General features: G+C 41.0%; 1 protein-coding gene across 6 annotated transcripts in view; it reads left to right on the plus strand.

Moving 5' to 3' along the window:
* LOC124615498 (sorting nexin-24-like) overlaps nucleotides 1-20,098 on the plus strand; it is an 81,586-nt gene that overhangs the window by 11,800 nt on the left and 49,688 nt on the right. For 3 of the 6 annotated variants that reach the window (XM_047143445.1, XM_047143444.1, XM_047143443.1), the window contains exon 2: nucleotides 10,940-10,982. The gene's annotated coding sequence lies outside the window, so the exon portion shown is untranslated. The remainder of the gene's footprint in view (nucleotides 1-10,939; nucleotides 10,983-20,098) is intronic. The other 3 variants (XM_047143447.1, XM_047143446.1, XM_047143448.1) reach the window with 2 other exon arrangements.

The following is a 20,098-nucleotide window of genomic DNA, read 5'->3' on the forward strand; positions in this document are numbered from 1 at the left end:
TCATCTGTACGTGAAGCTGCTTCAGATTCAGAGAAGCCCTTCCAACAAGCCCCTAAAGAGAAGCGAGAGGGCAAAAAAATGTAGTAGCAGACTGGTAAGAAACAAGAAACTCGGGTGTCCTCCACCACCACCACCACCACCACTCGGTACTAGTTCTGTGACTAAGGACAAGGTGGAGATTTTAGCTTCCCCCAAGGACCTAGGTCTCGCTGACACCTCAGCAGTGATGGTCGTAGATACAAGCACTAAACCAGTGGCCGCAGATGACCCTGAGGCATGAACTGCCCTCTTGGTCCCTTCATGCCTTTCCATACTATAGAAAGCGTCATCCTCCAGTGGGATTGGGCCGGTTTTCTTCGCCCACCTGGCTGAGTTACAACAGCTCTTAAGGAGAAACATTGATAAAAAACACTCTATTTCAAAAATGCAATAAATCCAGTTTTGGAGATATGGCATTGAAATTTTGTACCACGCTTTACTTGACAGTAACACATTTACATATATTGTTGTTGTTGTCGTCTTCAGTCCTGAGACTGGTTTGATGCAGCTCTCCATGTTACTCTATCCTGTGCAAGCTTCTTCATCTCCCGCTACCTACTGCAACCTACATCCTTCTGAATCTTCTTAGTGTATTCATCTCTTGGTCTACCTCTAAGATTTTTACACTCCACGCTGCCCCCCAATGCTAAATTTGTGAACCCTTGATGCCTCAGAACATGTCCTACCAACCGATCCCTTCTTCTAGTCAAGTTGTGCCACAAACTTCTCTCCTCCCCAATCCTATTCAACACCTCCGCATTAGTTGTGTGATCTACCCATCTAATCTTCAGCATTCTTCTGTAACACCACATTTTGAAAGCTTCTATTCTCTTCTTGTCCAAACTATTTATCGTCCATATTTCACTTCCATACATGGCTACACTCCATACAAATACTTTCAGAAACGACTTCCTGACATTTAAATCTAAACTCGATGTTAACAAATTTTTCTTCTTCAGAAACGCTTTCCTTACCATTGCCAGTCTACATTTTATATCCTCTCTACTTCAACCATCATCAGTTATTTTGCTCCCCAAATAGCAAAACTCCTTTACTACTTTAAGTGTCTTATTTTATAATCTAATTCCCTCATCGTCACCCGACTTAATTCGACTACATTCCATTATCCTCGTTTTGCTTTTGTTGATGTTCATCTTATATCCTCCTTTCAAGACACTGTCCATTCCATTCAACTGCTCTTCCAAGTCCTTTGCTGTCTCTGACAGAATTACAATGTCATCGGCGAACCTCAACGTTTTTATTTCTTCTCCATGGATTTTAATGCCTACTCTGTCTGAACTTCTCTTTTATTTCCTTTACTGCTTGCTCAATATACAGATTGGATAGCATCAGGGAGAGGCTACAACGTTGTCTCACTCCCTTCCCAACCACTGCTTCCCTTTCATGCCCCTCGACTCTTATAACTGCTATCTGGTTTCTGTACAAATTGTAAATAGCCTTTCGCTCCCTGTATTTTACCCCTGCCACCTTTAGAATTTGAAAGAGAGTATTCCAGTCAACATTGTCAAAAGTTTTCTGTAAGTCTACAAATGCTAGAAATGTAGGTTTGCCTTTCCTTAATCTATTTTCTAAGATAAGTCGTAGGGTCAGTATTGCCTCATGTGTTCCAACATTTCTGCGGAATCCAAACTGATCTTCGCCGAGGTCAGCTTCTACCAGCTTTTCCATTCGTCTGTAAAGAATTCGCGTTAGTATTTTGCAGCTGTGACTTTTTAAACTGATAGTTCGGTAATTTTCACATCTGTCAACACCTGCTTTCTTTGGGATTGGAATTATTATATTCTTCTTGAAGTCTGAGGGTATTTCGCCTGTCTCATACATCTTGCTCACCAGATGGTAGAGTTTTGTCAGGACTGGCTCTCCCAAGGCAGTCAGTAGTTCTAATGGAATGTTGTCTTCTCCCGGGGCCTTGTTTCGACTCAGGTCTTTCAGTGCTCTGTCAAACTCTTCACGCAGTATCTTATCTCCCATTTCATCTTCATCTACATCCTCTTCCATTTCCATAATATTGTCCTCAAGTACATCGCCCTTGTATATACCCTCTATATACTCCTACCTTTCTGCTTTCCCTTCTTTGCTTAGAACTGGGTTTCCATCTGAGCTCTTGATATTCATACAAGTGGCTCTCTTTTCTCCAAAGGTCTCTTTAATTTTCCTGTAGGCAGTATCTATCTTACCCCTGGTGAGATAAGCCTCTACATCCTTACATTTGTCCTCTACCCATCCCTGCTTAGCCATTTTGCACTTCCTGTCGATTTCATTTTTCATCTCATTATTCCTTTTTGCCTGCTTCATTTACTGCATTTTTATATTTTCTCCTTTCATCAATTAAGTTCAATATTTCTTCTGTTATCCAAGGATTTCTACTAGCCCTTGTCTTTTTACCTACTTGATCCTCTGCTGCCTTCTCTACTTCATCCCTCAGAGCTACCCATTCTTCTTCTACTGTATTTCTTTCCCCCGTTCCTGTCAATTGTTGCCTTATGCTCTCCCTGAAACTCTGTACAACCTCTGGTTTAGTCAGTTTATCCAGGTCCCATCTCCTTAAATTCCCACCTTTTTGCAGTTTCTTCAGTTTGAATCTACAGTTCATAACCAATAGATTGTGGTCAGAGTCCACATCTGCCTCTGGAAATGTCTTACAATTTAAAACCTGGTTCCTAAATCTCTGTCTTACCATTATATAATCTATCTGATATCTTCTAGTATCTCCAGGATTCTTCCATGCATACAACCTTCTTGTATGATTCTTGAACTAAGTGTTAGCTATTATTAAGTTATGTTCTGTGCAAAAGTCTACCAGGTGGCTTCCTCTTTCACTTCTTAGCCCCAGTCCGTATTCACCTACTACGTTTCCTTCTCTTCCTTTTCCTACTGTTGAATTCCAGTAACCCATGACTATTAAATTTTCATCTCCCTTCACTACCTGAATAATTTCTTTTATCTCATCTTACATTTCATCATCATCTGCAGAGCTAGTTGGCATATAAACTTGTACTACTGTGGTAGGCATGGGCATCATGTCTATCTTGGCCACAATAATGCGTTCACTATGCTGTTGGTAGTAGCTTACCCGCGCTCCAATTTTTTATTCATTATTAAACCTACTCCTGCATTACCCCTATTTGATTTGTGTTTATAACCCTGTATTCACCTGACCAAAAGTCTTGTTCCTCCTGCCACCAAACTTCGCTAATTCCCACTATATCTGACTTCAACCTATCCATTTCCCTTTTTAAATTTTCTAACCTACCTGCCCGATTAAGGGATCTGACATTCCATGCTCCGATCCATAGAACGCCAGTTTTCTTTCTCCTGATAACGACGTTCTCCTGAGTAGTCTCCATCCGGAGATCCGAATGAGGGACTATTTTACCTCCGGAATATTTTACCCAAGAGGATGCCATCATCATTTAACCATACAGTAATGCTGCATGCCCTCGGGAAAAATTACGGCTGTAGTTTCCCCTTGCTTTCAGCCGTTCGCAGTACCAGCACAGCAAGGCCGTTTTGGTTAGTGTTGCAAAGCCAGATCAGTCAATCATCCAGACTGTTGCCCCTGCAACTACTGAAAAAAGGCTGCTGCCCCTCTTCAGGAGGCCTCTCAACAGATACCCCTCCGTTGTGGTTGCACCTACGGTACGGCCATCTGTATTGCTGAGGCACGCAAGCCTCCCCACCAATGACAAGGTCCATGATTCATGGGGGTAGGACATTTACATATATGATTATATATATTCAACTTTTTTTTAAATGAAATTTCAAGTTTAATTTTAAAAAAAATGTATGTTCCATTTTCTCAAAGTATCCAAGGGAGTTCTACAAAAATTTCTCTGTTTCATCTCTTTATATGTTGTAAGTTTCTCTCATGAGGTTTTTGGAATAGGTCAAATAGAATTTTCATATTTTTTTAATTATAATTCCACAAGTAAAGTTTTAAATTCATGCAAAATTTCAAGCACTTTGCCCCATATCTCAGCTTGCAATCAGAATTTCAAAATTTGCTCGTGAGGCAATGTTTAATAGCTTTACAGAAATATGTGTACAAAATTTCATAATTCTAGCATTCATAGAATCTGAGAAAAAGGTACATAAACTTTAAAAAACAAACTTTTCAGGAAACGCAATTAAAAGTTCAACTTAACTTCTTTCCTTATGTCACTTCTTCAGAAGGCATCACATTTGTACTCTGGGTCGTCTTTCCCTTCAAGGTTGCTCTTCTGGTTTCTTGTTGTCTGTCTTCTTTCATTTACCAGGTCTTCAACTGAATTTTCAGCTGCAGCGATGTAGCCTCATTGCTGGTTTGTCGTCGTTTCTCACATCTTCCATTCACTAACTTATTCAAATGCAGTTTATCCAGTTTTTTATACTCTCTTTGTGATCGTGGCATAACTGAATGAAGAAAGAATCAAACACTTGTATAAATCTCCATCAGTATCACAAAGCAAAAAAAGAATTGCTTCGTCATAAATGATGCAGCTAGTTTGTTATTGTATATAAGATACAGAACAGAGACAAAGATGATCTATAAAACCAAAGAGTATGTATCACAGCCTTGTAGATGTATCCCACACACGTTTGGTTGAATACACAGAATCATTGTTCACTGAGCTGGAATTGAAGTGCTGCTTCAAAACGTGGGCGTGGCAGGGAGGCTGCGTCACACTTTTAATTAACTTTCAGGCACTTTGGATGCGATTTCAACATTGAAACTTTGGGAACTTATTGTCCATGAGTTGTATTAACAAATAAAAAATAAATTGAAAATTAAAATTTTTGGTAGATTTCATCAACGTCCTCCCTTAAGCATTACGTTTGCTTTCTGTTTTTCAGGAGTGCAAACCCCTGCTCTTCATGGCTATCAGGGGTATTACAAAAATAATAATGTCTGTAACAGGATGTCAGGTATGTCCCCTTACCTTTGCCCCTTACCAGCGGCCCCTCAGTCACACCTAGAAGCTGTGGCTCTCAGGGTGAGGACAACACAGCAAATCACCACCTCCAACATCTACCTTCCTGCTGATAGTGAGGTACACAAAATGTATTGGCTGCACTAATTTCTCAACCCCACCCCACCTACCCTACTTTTGTGTCATTTCAGGACCCACAACCCTGGCCATGGTGAAGATTTGAGCATCTACTAACTCAATTTGATCTTTGCCTCCTAAATACAGATGCCCCCTCTCATTTTACGAGGCACATGCTCGACCATTGATCCCTGTTCATAGTCCTGGCCTTCTACCATCTGTACACTGCGCAGAGCTCACGATGACTTGTGTTGTAGTGACCACTTTCTGCTCTCGCCTCTACTATTGCCATTGAATCTCCATTCCTTGGTAACATCGATGTGGCAATCCACAATGTTACTACAGCCATTGCTTCTGCAGCTGAATCGGCAACCCTTTGTTCCTCAGGTGGCCCCTGGCAGAAGACATTGCATTGGTGGTCACCGGATATCACTGTGGCCATTATAGAGCATAGTGGGCTCTCAAACATCATAAGTGGCACCCACCAATGGAGCACCTCATTGCCTTCAAACGGCTTTGTGCCTGGGTCTGTCAAATAATCAGAAGATGGAAGTGGGAGTGTTGTAGATGGTACATCTCCACCATCGGAACACAAAGGTTTGGACTAAGATCAGGCGCCTTTATGGATATCAGACACCTGCTGGTATATTTGGGATTTCCTTAAATGGAGCTATCTGTACCGATCCAGATACAATCGCAGAGCATTTTGCTGAGCCTTATGATCGAATCTCTGCATCTGAGACCATGCCATCTTTTGTACCCTAAAACAGTGGGTGGAAGAAAAGTGCTTATCTTTTATTACATGACATCTTGAACCATACAGTACTCTGTTTGGTGAATATGCCCTTGCACATTGTCCTGACACAAACTCTGTGCTAGACCACGTCCACCCCCAAATGATTAAACATTTATCAGCGGATTACCAGCATCACATCCTTACCATCTTCAGTTGCATCTGGAGCGATGGCAAATTCTCACTTCAGTGGCGAGAAAGTATCATTGTTCCAGTGGTAAAACCTGTTAAGACCCTGCTAGCCACAGCAACCTTCTGTGCAAGCTGCTCAAACATATGGTGAGCAGATGGTTGTGTTGGCCCTGTGAGTCTCAGAGCCTTCTGGCTCCCCATCAGGCTGGTTTCCGCGAAGGTCAGTTCACCACCGACAACTTACTATGGAGTCTGCCATCCGAATAGCCTTTTCCCACTGTCGTCACCGCACTGCCATCTTTTTTGATCTGACAAAAGCCTATGACACGACTTGGCAACACCACGTCCTCATTACATTAAATGAGTTGGAGTCTCCAGTCCAACTCGTGATTTTTATACAGAACTTCTTTAGGCTCCTCACCTTCAGAGTTAGTCTGTGCTTCACTCAGGTCCCACCATGTCCAAGACAATAGGGTCCCACAGGGCTCTCTCACATGGACAGCTTGCCTAAACATACAAATCACCATCTACTTTTCCCTAACACGGTGATCCATCTCCTGCAATGACAGCCCAGTTCAGGGATAAAATTGCAGTCTGTGTCCGGTCCCTTATCCCTCTGCCATCTCACCTCCGGCTCCACTCACATACACCTCCGTAGTGCGTACCTTGACCACAGCTTTGTCTGGACCAATCGCAAGTTCCAAAAGCCTCAGTTCATCCTGCAGCCTCCGCTGCCTATTTCTCTCTATTCTTGATGCATCCCAGCATTCAGAGGTAGTTTACACAGATGACTTGATGGTTGATGATTACATGGAGTTTGCTTATGCTCATCCAGGACACAATGACTTGCTCTTCTTGCCATATGGCTGCAGTGTTTTCAATGCAGAGCTGGTAACCATCTCGTGCTGTTGAGTATATCCTTTCCTGCGCCAGGGAGTCCTTCCTCATTTGTAGCGACTCCTAGAATGCTTTAAAAGCTCCCAACCAATGCTATCCTCACCATCCCGTGGTAATGACCATCCAAGAGTCCATTTACATCCTCGAACAATATGGAAGTCCTGTGGACTTCTTATGGACCCCGGGACACGTCGGAACCCTGGGAAATGAACTAGCTGACAGGCTAGCCAAAGAGGCTATTTGTAATCAGAGTCTGGACATCGGCTTACCGGAATCTGATTTTCGATTGGTTTTCTGCTGCAACATTTTTGGGCTCTGGAGTATAGAATAGCACTCCCTGACTTTGCCGGATAAGTTATGTATGATAAAGGAGACGACGAATGTGTGGAGGTCTTCCATATGAGCCTCTCACAAGGAAGCCATTAGCCTTTGCCGGCTCTGCATTGGCCATACTTGGTTGACTCTGTTACTTCCAACATTGCGAGACTCACCTCAGTGTCACTGTGGTTCACACTTGACAGTGCTCTACATCTTGTTGGATTGTCCAGATGTAGCCACCCTGCGGTGGACTTGCAATCTCCCTGATGTGCATCCTTCGATTTTAAGTGAAAATGCACCAGTGGCTAACATAGTTTTAAGTTTTATCCGTGAAGGGGGTTTTTATCATTCTGTTTAAGGGTGGGTGCCCTATCCTCATCTTTCAGGCCATCTCTGTTTCTCTTGCCTTGTGTTTTTAGGCTGGCGATTTTAGTGTGTTTCAGAGTGGCTCATTCATCCTTTCTTATTCCTGCTATCAGCCTGCTAACACAGTCTGCTATATTGTTGTAATACCTTGTGCCACTTTTTTTTCTTTTAGTTAATGTTTCCCATTTTGACTTGATACTTTCTTTTTCTGCTTCAATGTGCTTACACACACAGTTTTACGCATTTTGTTCCTTCCTCTGATCTCAGGTGGTAGCATTCTTTTGGGGTATGGTTTTCATCCGAGACCTGTGTGACTAAGAAAAAAGGGACTGATAATCTTGCAGTTTAGTCCCTTTAATCTACAAACCAACTGACCAACTTTTTGGCAGCTCTTCCTTTTTTAGATTCTTCAGGCTTATCAATGTGAACCGTCATTTTCACTGAGACCTCTGAAACATTGGATAGGCTGTGATATGCTTGTACATCTTCCACGCGACAAAAAAAGAAATCTGTTGGAAGGAAATGATTGTGCTTTCACAGTGGAGCTGATAGCCATTAAGAGAGCCCTATGTTTTATTAATCAGACCTCTCTCCACAGCATTTTAATTTGTAGTGACTCAGTGAGCCCTTTACAGGGTATTGAGCAATGTTACTGCTGTCAACCTGTGATAGTTTCCATTCATGACCTTCTCTCTGACCTTAATCATGCTGTGGACTCAGTTGTCTGTATCCGAGTCCCAAGTTATGTGGATACCCCAGGGAATGAACTGGTTGACTGTTTGGTTGACCGCACAATCCTAGGTGCAGATTTGCAAGTGAAGTAAGTTCTTTCCTCATTCTGAGATGGAACATTCAGTGGGCTACTGTCCCCTCTAATAAACCCTGCACTATTTAGGATACTACTGCTACATGACACTACTCCTTCCATTTCTCCCAGAAGGACCCACCATCTTATGTCACCTCTGTGTCAGTCATACCGGATTAACTCATAGTTTATTTTACCCTCGTGTTGTGGTTGTGGAGCCTTACAGATAGTAGCTCACATCCTGTTGGAATGCCTCCTCCTCCTCCTCTTGGCTATCCATGCTAAGTGTGGTCTTCTAAATTCCTTGCCTCTCACTTTGGCAGGCGATTTGTGGGCAATTAAGCTGGTTCCCTGTTTTCACTGTGAAAATGGGTTTTGTTCTAAGGTATTGTATGGCCCCAAGTCATATGCAAAGCCCCAGGGATACTTGCTTGGACCCACTGATCTATTGACCTGATTATTTCTCTCACTTGATTTTATTGTAGTCAGTCCAACTGATGTCCATGATATTTCTAGCTTCCTCATTTTTACTATTAAGAATCTTCCAGCTACAAGGCATTTACTGTCTTTGCTCTTAATTAGGTTGGCTGAGGTATGGGGGGGGGGGGGGGGGGGGGAGGTGAAAGAAGTCAGATACAGGTGGGATTTCTTTTGCCACAGATGAGACCTGAGAGAACCCTTGTCTGCTCTGACCACCTCACTGGTCTGACTCATAAAAACTCCTTAAATTATTTCTCAGCTCTGGCATCAACATTGATTTCAGTTCCTCGCCTTTACTATTCCTACATACTTCCATAATTCGCTAATATTTTTGGCAGACCTCACTTACTCCAGATAAACTCCCTCTTGACTAAGGAATAGATGACCTCACTGTTTAGTCCGTTAATGTCCAACCATCGAACACTGTAGTGGAAGAAGTGAATGAATTGTCCAATCTAGAAAGCAAGATTACTTAGAATGTATTAACCAAGGAAAGTAGTGGAGTTAGACTGGCACATGTGAAGGAAGATTTCTTCAATAAGAGCACTCTTCCAGGGAATTGAAAAGTGCACTATTAGAAATCTGTGAAGAAGAAACCAAAAGCATTTGAACTGTGACAGTATAGAAGAAATTTAAAAATTAAGTGGGCAGATAAAATACTAACTTACTTACTTACTTACTTACTGGTCATACCGGACTCGAGAGTCCATTACCGCAGCAACGTATTTTCGCCATCTGTCCCTGTCTTGGGGTATTTCCTTCCATTCACCTTCAATAACTAGGCTCCTCAAATCAGCCTTCACATTGTCCTCCCATCTACGCCTCGGCCTCCCCACAGGACGTTTTCCTTCTAGGTGCCCTACCAGTACTGTGCGCACTGCCCTGGCCTCATCCATTCGAGCTATGTGACCCGCCCATCGCAGCCTACATGATTTAATAATACTGATTATGTCAGGGCTTGAATAGAGTTCGTGAACCTCTTCGTTATGCAGTTTTCGTCACTCTCTGACAATGTCATCCCTTTTTGCTCCAAAAATTTTCCTCAAAATTTTGTTTTCAAATACTCGAAACAGCTTTTCATTTTGCACAATGAGAGACCAAGTCTCACACCCATACAGCATAACTGGTAGAATAATAGTTTTGTATATTCTAATCTTTGCGTTCCTAGACAATATCCGTGATGAAAGCAATCTATTCAGTGAGAAGTAGGACGCATTTCCTGCCCGTAATCTCGTCTTCAGTTCAGATTCAATCTCATTTCTCGAAGTGATGTCCACGCCCAGATACTTAAATGTGTTCACTTTTTCAAACTGCATGTCTCCAACTCTTAACATTTACTGATCTACTGCTGTTGGCATTCTAGTAGTAACCAGATATTTAGTTTTGTCTTCACTTATGCTTAGACCTACATCTTCACTAGCCTTGATTAACGCATTCGCATTTGCTGAGTAGTGGAGACAGGGCATCTCCCTGCTTAAGTCCGTTCTTTATTACAAATTCTTCAGACTCCAATTTTCCCATGCGTACTCTACCTTTTGTGTTTTTCAAACTCGCTTCTATAAGTCTAACATGCTTCTTTGGAATTCCAAGTTCCAAAAGAGTTCTGTAAAATTTTGACTGCAATACTGAATCTTATGCTTTTGTGAAATCTATGAAGAGATTATGAACTGGTTTATTGTATTTCCATTTCTTTTCCAAAATTTGATGCAGATAAAATACTAAACGAAATTTAAAAAAAAGAGTAGATGACGGAAGTCCTGTCTGGAAACCATTAACAGAACAAGCAATGTATTAGCCGGACATATGCTACTGCATCCAGAAATTACCTTGGTGGTGAAAGGAGAAGTAGAGGGGTAAAATAGAACAGTGGACAGAGTTTACAATATCCAAAGTAGATAAAATAAGTGATGTAGTGTGTAGTAATTCTGTAGATTTGAGATCAGCACAATACAGGAAAAAAAATTGAAAGACTGGTTATTTGAAACAATTCATTGCTTACTGTTTCATTTTATTTTTGTGCTGTTAATTCTGACCATTTTCCCCTTTTTGTTCTTTTTTCAGTAGCTGCATCATCATTCTCAACTGGTATGTCTAATACACTCTGGTAAGTCACTTAATTATTATAAGAGTAATATTGCTCCCAGTATAATTTTACGCAAGAAATTCATTTTTATTTATTTTGAACCTACCCACTTATGTAAAATTTATTGCTGTACTGCCTTCTGCATGTAGTGTTAGAATTTCTCATTACCTAAAAGACTGAAACTATGTGCTGGGTTCAAATCTGGGGACCTATGCCTCTACAAAGTTAGCTACCTAAGTGCGAATCACTATCCATCCTCACAGCTCTTTGCTTCCCCCAGTACCTTGTCTCTTACCTTTCAAACTTCCCAGGCTTGAATCCAGGTCTCGCACCCAGTTTTAACCTAACAGAAAATTTTATGTCGACACACAGTCCAGCATGAAAATTCATTCCGGCTCATCATCTACTCCACAAATTTTTAAATTCTATTCCCCCCCTCTCAGGGCCCACAGGTCTTTTGTGAATACCTGTATTGTGAGCATGGTGTCCCAGGCTATTGCAGCACATACTTTTTTCCCTGTGCAGCAGTGTCTCATCTGTGACTATCCTGCCTTCTCATACCCTCTTTCTGTTGGTGGAAGCATTTGATGTCGATCTGGCTATGCCCTAAATCTTGATTTCCTTTCTCAGAATAGTCATTTATTTACTTGACATCACTTTCTGGCTGAAGTAATTTTTTGTTTCCTTTTGGGTTTGACCTTTATTTTCCTTTTTTCTTTTTTTTTGTAATGTGGACTGACTGGGGAAGAACACGCTAAATAGCACCTACTGCTTGCAGTGGTAAATATTGTATGCTCATTACCTGTGGAGATTGTTATAAGTGCTTCGAAGCCAACACAGAAACCAATCCGCTGTGGTGGGATCGTTATATAACTATCATTGAGCCTTTGTACAAATGGGGTTCAAGCTGCTGATGCCTGAGCTGCTCGGTTGCATGCCAAGGAGTAAATGTCTGTCTTCCTGGGGCATCAGGACTCCAGGCATTGAACAGAAAAGGTAGCATCAGGGCGGATATTTTGCTCCTGAAATGTGTCAACTTACAACAAAACAATGGCCATTCAGATCACTGTTCTATCACATCATTGTTCTTCACATTACAATGTGGAACCTACTGCTTTCTCTACACTGACTACCCCGTGTGAAGAGAAACAAGCCAGACATCTGGGAGCAAACCAGTTTATCCAATAGTTGGTATGTATTCAAATTGATGGGGATACTTGTACTGTGGCAAAACTTTTATTTTTTGTGGAATATATTGAAGATAAATTTGGAGAATGAAACTCTGGGAATTATGTGCAATGGATCACAATTGATTAATGCCTCCTCTGCTGCACAGTCTGTTCTTCAGAAGTGATTGTGTGGGTGATGTGCTAGTGACCATTTCCCCTCATAAAACTTTGGATCTGGTCCAAGGAAACATCTTTCACAGACACCTTACACTTCAAATAGGCGAGAAGCTACGGCTAATCTTGAGCGGTGAGGTGTATGTGGTGTCATACATGTCCAAAAGGGTCCCTATGATAATATAACAGACTTTGGTACCTTTACCTTTGCCACTGAAAGGAATGTCCATTTGGAAAAAATTAGTTGTGGTGTACAGGTGTGATGTGAAATCTTAAATTCAGTCACTCATGATGTGCTTCTGATGCTTACACTTTGGTCATATATCTCCCGGATGCACAGCGGACCCAAAATGCACCAACTGCAGATGACCATTCCACAAAGGTAGTCATGGTAAAAAAAACCACACGTTTGTATGTCAGTTGCCTAGAATACCACCCTCCATGTTCAATGGTTTACCCAGTCGTAGCATATAAAAAAAAAGAAAATGTGAACACCTACTTACTATTGATATGATGACCAATTATGCAGAAGTTAGTCACCATCCACACTAGTTCTTCCACTGCCTGCTCTCTTGTCATTCCTGCAGCACCATCTTCAGGAACAAATTCCCACATGCAGCCAGAGAAACAGCTTTCTCCTTCAGTATCTACAAGTGACAGGGCTTGGGTCCCCTCTCCCTCAAATCCATAGGTCAGAGGCCTGAAACCAGCCAGTGGCTGAAGGATACATGGCCTGTTGGTTTGAGGGGTTCCCACACGCTCATTGTGGGTAGGCCCTAACAAAAATCTCAGCCACCAAAGAGGGAGAAGGACGCAAGGAGAACAAATGCTCATGGAGTGGTTCCATACCCATTGATGACAGGCAGTGATCGTGGAGTGTGACTGGTCCTCCTGACCTCTTCGTACCTAAATGTGGACGCCCATAATGTGATCATTCAGTGGAAATGTAGTGGATACAGTAAAACCTCATTTATGGGTTTTTGTAGGGGAATGATAACATAAATGAACAAGTGTGATTAATGTTTTCAGTATATTTCTATTAAACCCAAGTGCGTGCAAATGGAAGATACGTATATTGTACAGTAATAGGTACAGTAGTTCAAATAGACTTATGTCCAAGTTATGGGCAATTAAAGTTACTTATGCTTAAGAGTGAAATAATAGTGGTTTGTTTTTTTGGAAGCAATACTGCATTCATAATTAAAGTTTTCTTATGCAGTCACTGTACACATCCTGTCATCACTAATGTTTTTGATCTTATGTAACATTGTGGTACTTTCAATGCAGTGAGTCCCTGTGACAGACTGGGAGGATCCACAGATTCACCATCCGATTCTTCAGCTTCCTCAGAACTATTTATTTCAGCTAATACTGGCACTGCTTTATTAATTGTCATTTAGTACACAATATGCGTCAGCATCATGGTAAACAAAATCATCAAAATCAATTCCATTTGAAATATGAGCCCAGTCATTGTGTTCAGTGTATCAAAATCTACAACAAAATGTTCAACATTTTCAGGGTCAGCTTGAGTTTCATCTCTTGTGATGCCAGCTTTCCAAAAGAACTTGCATATTGTGTTTGACATCAGTTGATCCCAAGCAGACCTTTTGTACTGGATTCCCTAGATAAGAAATACAAATTAAAAAGCTACATTTACATATCGGTGCTGAATTTAATTTATTGATGTATTCTAAAAGTTTTAGTGAAATTCTGAGGGAAATGACAGGAAATGCTATACATATGTAGTGTATGTGTAAAGTGTGTCCTAACATACAATGCTATTATTTGGTTTACCTGCAACAGGTACAGTTTAGGATCTTCCTTCCCACTGTCTAGATGTGCAATGTCACGTTGAACCCAGCATTTTCCTGTACTTCGCTTTTGTGGCTGCAGTGATGATGATTGGTTTGTGGGGCATGACGATATGAGGACAACGCAAACACCCCAGTCCCTGGGCAGAGGTGTCAGTGATGCCAGAGTCCAGAGATTGAATATGGCTCATGCAGTTTGTTGGAAGCAAAGTCGGCTCTATGTTGCTGAACTATAGTTCTGGAGAATGGGCTGTACAGCTGTCTAGAAGTAAAAGTATTTTCCTCTTCTCATGGCACATGCAGGTGTTAAGCTTATCAAGGTGACTTTCGAAGAGGTTTCCAGTCATCCGTGCCTTCTTGTTTGACTCATACTCAGTGGGATATGACCTAAGGCCCTTGAAACATCGAGGCTTTGGTGCATTCCCAGTCACTAGAGGGCAGAGTATATCAGAGCCATCTGCGTTTACAGTAAGGAGTACTGTCACTTTTTGCTTGCTTATCTTTCCTTCAAAGCAGGGATCGCCCTTAAATGCTAATGTTTTATCTCGCAAAAAGTTAAAAAAAAGCCCTGTTTTGTCTGTGTTGTAAATATCTTTCAGACTGTGTTTTGGTATTATACTTTGGCGATCATGGTCTTTCCAACAGTCTACATCACATTATCCACAATGTTAGCCTCCCCACAAATTCTGTGGCCAGTAATGCCACATCTTACTTTGAAGCAGTGTAACCAATCAGAAGAATCATGAAAGTTTTCAACATTTAAGTTTTTTGATAATTCTAAAGCCTTTCCTTTCAGTATTGCACCTGAAATAGGTAAAGCACATTTACTGAAACCAAGTCTGTAGGAGTTTTTCCACGTCTGCAAACTTCCCACCCTGGATATACATGCATTTCTCACCATTTGGCCCCGCTTTTGAAACACTGGATCTTATGCACGTCATTGGCCGGTATAGTAGTTAGAGTATGGGATTTTGAGATGCTTTGTGATGCTCACTTTGGGTTCACTAGGACTACTTTGCACTACTTCAGTTATGTTTACTTTCTCCTGCATGGAAAGACATCATCTTTTATTTTGTGACAAAGTCAACATGCATGAACATTGGAAACTACATTAGAAAAGTTGAACTGAGTTCACCCCCTGGCAAAAACACTCTTAGCTTCACTCGGTGTGCTCTCCACCTATGTATTGTGATTGTTGAACCGCGGGCTGCATTCCCTCTCCTTAGGGCCCCATTACACAACGCCATCGAGAAGTGCTACTCTGCAGCTCTTGCATTCACACAGTGCAGCGCATTATGCTGCCACTGAGAATAGGTGCAACTGTTCCTGCGAACTACTTTGATGCTGCTGTTGCTTCTGCTGCTGTGTTCACTGTTGTTTTGTACCAATTGTTTGTAAGTGTGCCACTCACTGCTTGGGTGGGCAGCAGCATCCCTGAGTGGCATCTTGCGAAGGCTGCTGTTGGGAGCAATGTTCAGTCAAGTTGCACGATCTGAAACTGACTGCCACAAGGTCAATAACAACAGTGTCACCGTGTATACTGCAACTAAGGCCCACAATAATATATGCAACTTTGCATGCAGACAGCAAATCAACAGTTGCTGGCCACACCATAAATGGAACATTTAAAGACAATTTCGTAGTCTTTATATTGCTAAGAATGCGACAAAAATGACTGAGGAGCAAAATAATAGTGTAAAAGTGCGAGGATGTATAAATGGAAAACCTGAAAGTGGAGTAGCTACGTGTGCAAAATCAAAAAAGTGCACAGTATATAACATACAAATGTGACAAACATATAGCTGAGAAATGTATAAATGCAGTTTTACTGTATTACTGTCACCTGCCGGAACTACGCCATCACACAGATATTGTCAGCAAGTGCATTCCCCTTTGTACCAGTTGGAAGAAATAGTGGTACGGGTGCAAATGAGCCTATCCATTACCATTTGCAACATTTACTTACTTCCAGATGGACATCTCACTTACACTGAGGTGACCCCCTTAGTCCAACAGCACCCCCCCTCCCCCTGTTTTCTCCTAATTCTGGACTTCAGTGTGCACTACCTCCTGTGGTCCTGTGGGGTGTTTCACTTCATGTTGTTCGAGCCTTCTAATTGACCAGCTTTTTCCCATCAGTGATAGTACTCCTACCCACTTCATGTCGCCCATAGAACCTTTTCAGCTATTGATCAAACTATATCTTTCCCAAGTCTCATGGTTTCACTACATTGGTCACTATGTGGCAGTCTGTGTGAAAGTGACCACTTTATGGTGACCCTGTCGCTTTCTTGCCACAGACAGACACAGACCACTGTGCAGGGCATTTTGAAGAACCAACTGGCAGTTGTATATCTTCGCTGCTGTTATCTTCACTCATTCTCTGTCAGACTGCATGGACGAGCTTGTGCAAGACATATCCGATGTGATCAACCATGCTTCTGGAACTGCTATTCCCATTTCTGCAGGTTCTGTCCATCCCTGGCCGCTGCCTTGGTGGACCAGAGAGATTGGAATTGCTGTTCACGATCACTGAAGAGCCCTGCAATACTTCAAGCTACATCCTTCACCTGCTAGTGTTATCATTTTGAAGTGACTATGTGCTAAGTCTTGCTATTTAATTAAGTGCAGGAAGAAGAAATGCTGGAAGCAATACATCTCCTCCCTGGGAACATATGCTTCTTCATTTCAGGTTTGGATCGAGCTCTGTAGTCTTCTAAGCCACCAAGAATCCACAACTGTACTTGGTCTCTTTCTTCATTAAAGTCTCCGTATTGATATGTTGACTTTTGCTGAGTGCCTTGTGACCCACTTTGTGACACTGTCCTCTTCTTATAAAGCTGGCTTCCAGTCATAGAAGGGATGAATTGAAGATAACCCCCTCTACTCACCCCTTGGCATGGCGATTTGTATAATGAACGGTTTGCTGTCTGGGAATTGCTTGCCTCATCTCACAGTACGGCCCCAGGGCCTTATTCCATTCAGTCAGATGATATAACATCTTGTTACTCATCGGCACCATGTACTCGAGATCTTCAACTGTATTTGGCTCGACAGTCTCTTCCTTTTGCAATGGTGAGATAGTATCATCATTCCAGCCTTCAGCCAAGTGAAAACTCAACATCCATTAACAACTATTAAATCCAACAATTTGTGTACATTATACAACTAATTATATGGAAGATACATAGTATGAATAGGCAAAAAGTGTTAGGTACCCACACGGTAGTTCAGTTGCAAAAGACACAACGTTTTTTATCTATATGATAAAGCATAATTAAAAGATACTCTTCCGTACAAGATAACTCAGACTGGATCTTTGCAAACTCCTATGTTCTATAATTCATAATTACATCCCTTTTTATGTTTTTGTGTAATACATGTGTGTATGCAAACTAATGTAATATTGTTAAAAGCTATATGTATAAATTTGTGTGATGTAAATGACATGCATGTAATAAAATGAGTCTTGATGTATTTCATTTCCATGTCTCTACAGAATATGTATGTAAAATAAAATAAAATGAGTTGCTATATGTTGAGGCAAAGTAAATGTATAAATTACTAAATCCCTTCGATGTTTCTGTTAAATCAGCTGTAAGTATATTTATTAAAAAAGTGAACACATCTGTACAGATATATTATGGTGAAGCATTTAACACAATGTTTACATGCGTTTACTCCGTTGAAAACTCTTCCCTTAAAACATTGAACTCAAATTATGTGCGATTAGAGGATGTAATGGACTATTTGTGACAGGAGTAGTGGGAAATTCTTCTTATGAAAAGTATTGCCTTCAGTATGATGTGGTGTGTACAGAAATATGTGGAATTTCTTTTTAAAAGCAAAAACTTGTGTTGACACAACTAAATTTTCGCTAACAGATGGCACTTAAGTTGAATCATACATTTGTATCACGCTGTAGCGTAATTAACAGCTGCCCATGTTCACATATCAATTAAGTAGTAAATATTAAATTTGTAGTGACCTATTTCTGACAATCGATCCCTACAAGTGTACAGTGCTTCATAAACATTCCGTGAAGTGTTAATTTACGTGCAGTGATATAGTTATTCTTTGACTTAGCTTTTGTTAGTTATTCCATGCTGTTCATGTCTACACAATTCATTCATGTGTGTAGTGTTAAGTTATTTCTAAATATATGTGGGAATAAAGAAATTGTTTTTTCCAACACCCACAAATTTAACTGGCAGTCTACACTGCATTCCCTTTGCACCAGCCAGTTAACCTACATAAATAACAATTTTTTTTTTTTTAATGTGATTGGCCCTAACTCTGGTACTGTCATATACCACCTGTTGAAAAATATACTGTCCTGTAAATAATTTCCTCAGTATGAAAAATAAAGCTCGTGCCTACCTTTACATTTGTGTAAGATTGTAATCTACTTCTGGCAATACATTTTGAATTTTTATATAATATAAACAAAGTTGCTTTAACTTACCAAACGAGAAAGCGCTGGTATGTTGATAGACACAATAAAATAAAAAAACACACAAATATTCAAGCTTTTGCAACCCATGGTTGCTTCATCAGGATGTGGGAAGGAGAGGGAAAGACAAAAGGATGTGGGTTTTAAGGGAGAGGGTAAGGAGTCATTCCAATCCCGGGAGCGGAAAGACTTACCTTAGGGGAGATGCTCTGAACAGCCGGTGTGGATGTGGGAGAGGAAAGATTGAGGACTTTGATTAGGGATAGGAGTTGACAGGTGTGTTCATTGGCTGAGTTGATGTGTAGGTGAAGGATTCGGCAGGTGAGGGCTATGGATTGTTCAGTTTGGAACTGGTATAGGGACTAATGGAAAGAAGGGTTACAGCCAGAGAAGAGAACTGTAAGTGTGAGGCCTCTGGGGGTAATGCCAAATGTCAGACAAGCCTGAGTAAATAAAATATGGGAGCGTAATCTGGCTAGTGCGAAGGCATGTTTGCGAAGGGAATGTGAATAAAACTTGATGGGGTCGTTGTGGGGATGTTGTGAGGGTGACATGGTATTTAGGTGGAAAGTGTAACATGAGGCTAAAATGAAAATAAAAATATGTGGGGAGAGATAAAGGTGAACTAGAAAGCAATTGGAGTTCTGGTGCGAAAAAGTCGAAAAAGTGTTGGTTAAAGCTGAGCTACCGTATTTACTCGAATCTAAGCCGCACTTTTTTTCCGGTTTTTGTAATCCAAAAAACCGCCTGCGGCTTAGAATCGAGTGCAAAGCAAGCGGGAGCTCTGAAAAATGTTGGTGGGTGCCGCCACAACTAACTTCTGCCGTCGAATATATGTAGCGCCACACAGGCATGCTTTGTAGGGCACAAAGATAAATACTGGTACCAAAATCTCTGCGTCAGTAAATAAATTAAAAAAAAAAGTGGAAGACGAGCCTTTTTGCTCCGCCCAGAGTTTCGACCACTGCGTTTTGGTACATTATCCAACGAAGTAAATACAAATTCTGTATTGTTGATCTTCGCATGTAGCAGCATTTCAATGTACTACGAAAATCCGACTGGCAAGACTGTTTGGGATGCTTGTCAATATGGCCAACTCTACGTTCTGAATTTTTTCCTACCTGTGAGAAGAGATGGTTGCTAATAGGAGCTTTTATGAATTGTGAATCATATGTAGTATTCTCTTCGCCATAGATTAATACGAATATAAACATTTTGCCATGTATTGTTTCGTGTTTGCTATCATCTCATTTAAATCCTGTCTGCCTAATAAACTACGAAACTAGAGTGAGACAACAGCAAACGCGGAAGAATATACATATCATGTCATGTTTATATTCGTATTATTCTTATGCCTGATAGTGATACAGTCAGAAATGAAGCACGGCAACTGACTAGATTTTTAAATCTAAGATGACTCTAATTTCTGTGCAGAATGTAATGAACTAAAGAGGCGTCTGCAAAGATTTTCAAACGGAGAAAAATTTTCGCTAAAATTTCGTTCAGAACATCATCTATCATACGCAG

The sequence above is a fragment of the Schistocerca americana genome, chromosome 5, assembly GCF_021461395.2.
Source record: "Schistocerca americana isolate TAMUIC-IGC-003095 chromosome 5, iqSchAmer2.1, whole genome shotgun sequence".
NCBI lineage: Eukaryota > Metazoa > Arthropoda > Insecta > Orthoptera > Acrididae > Schistocerca > Schistocerca americana.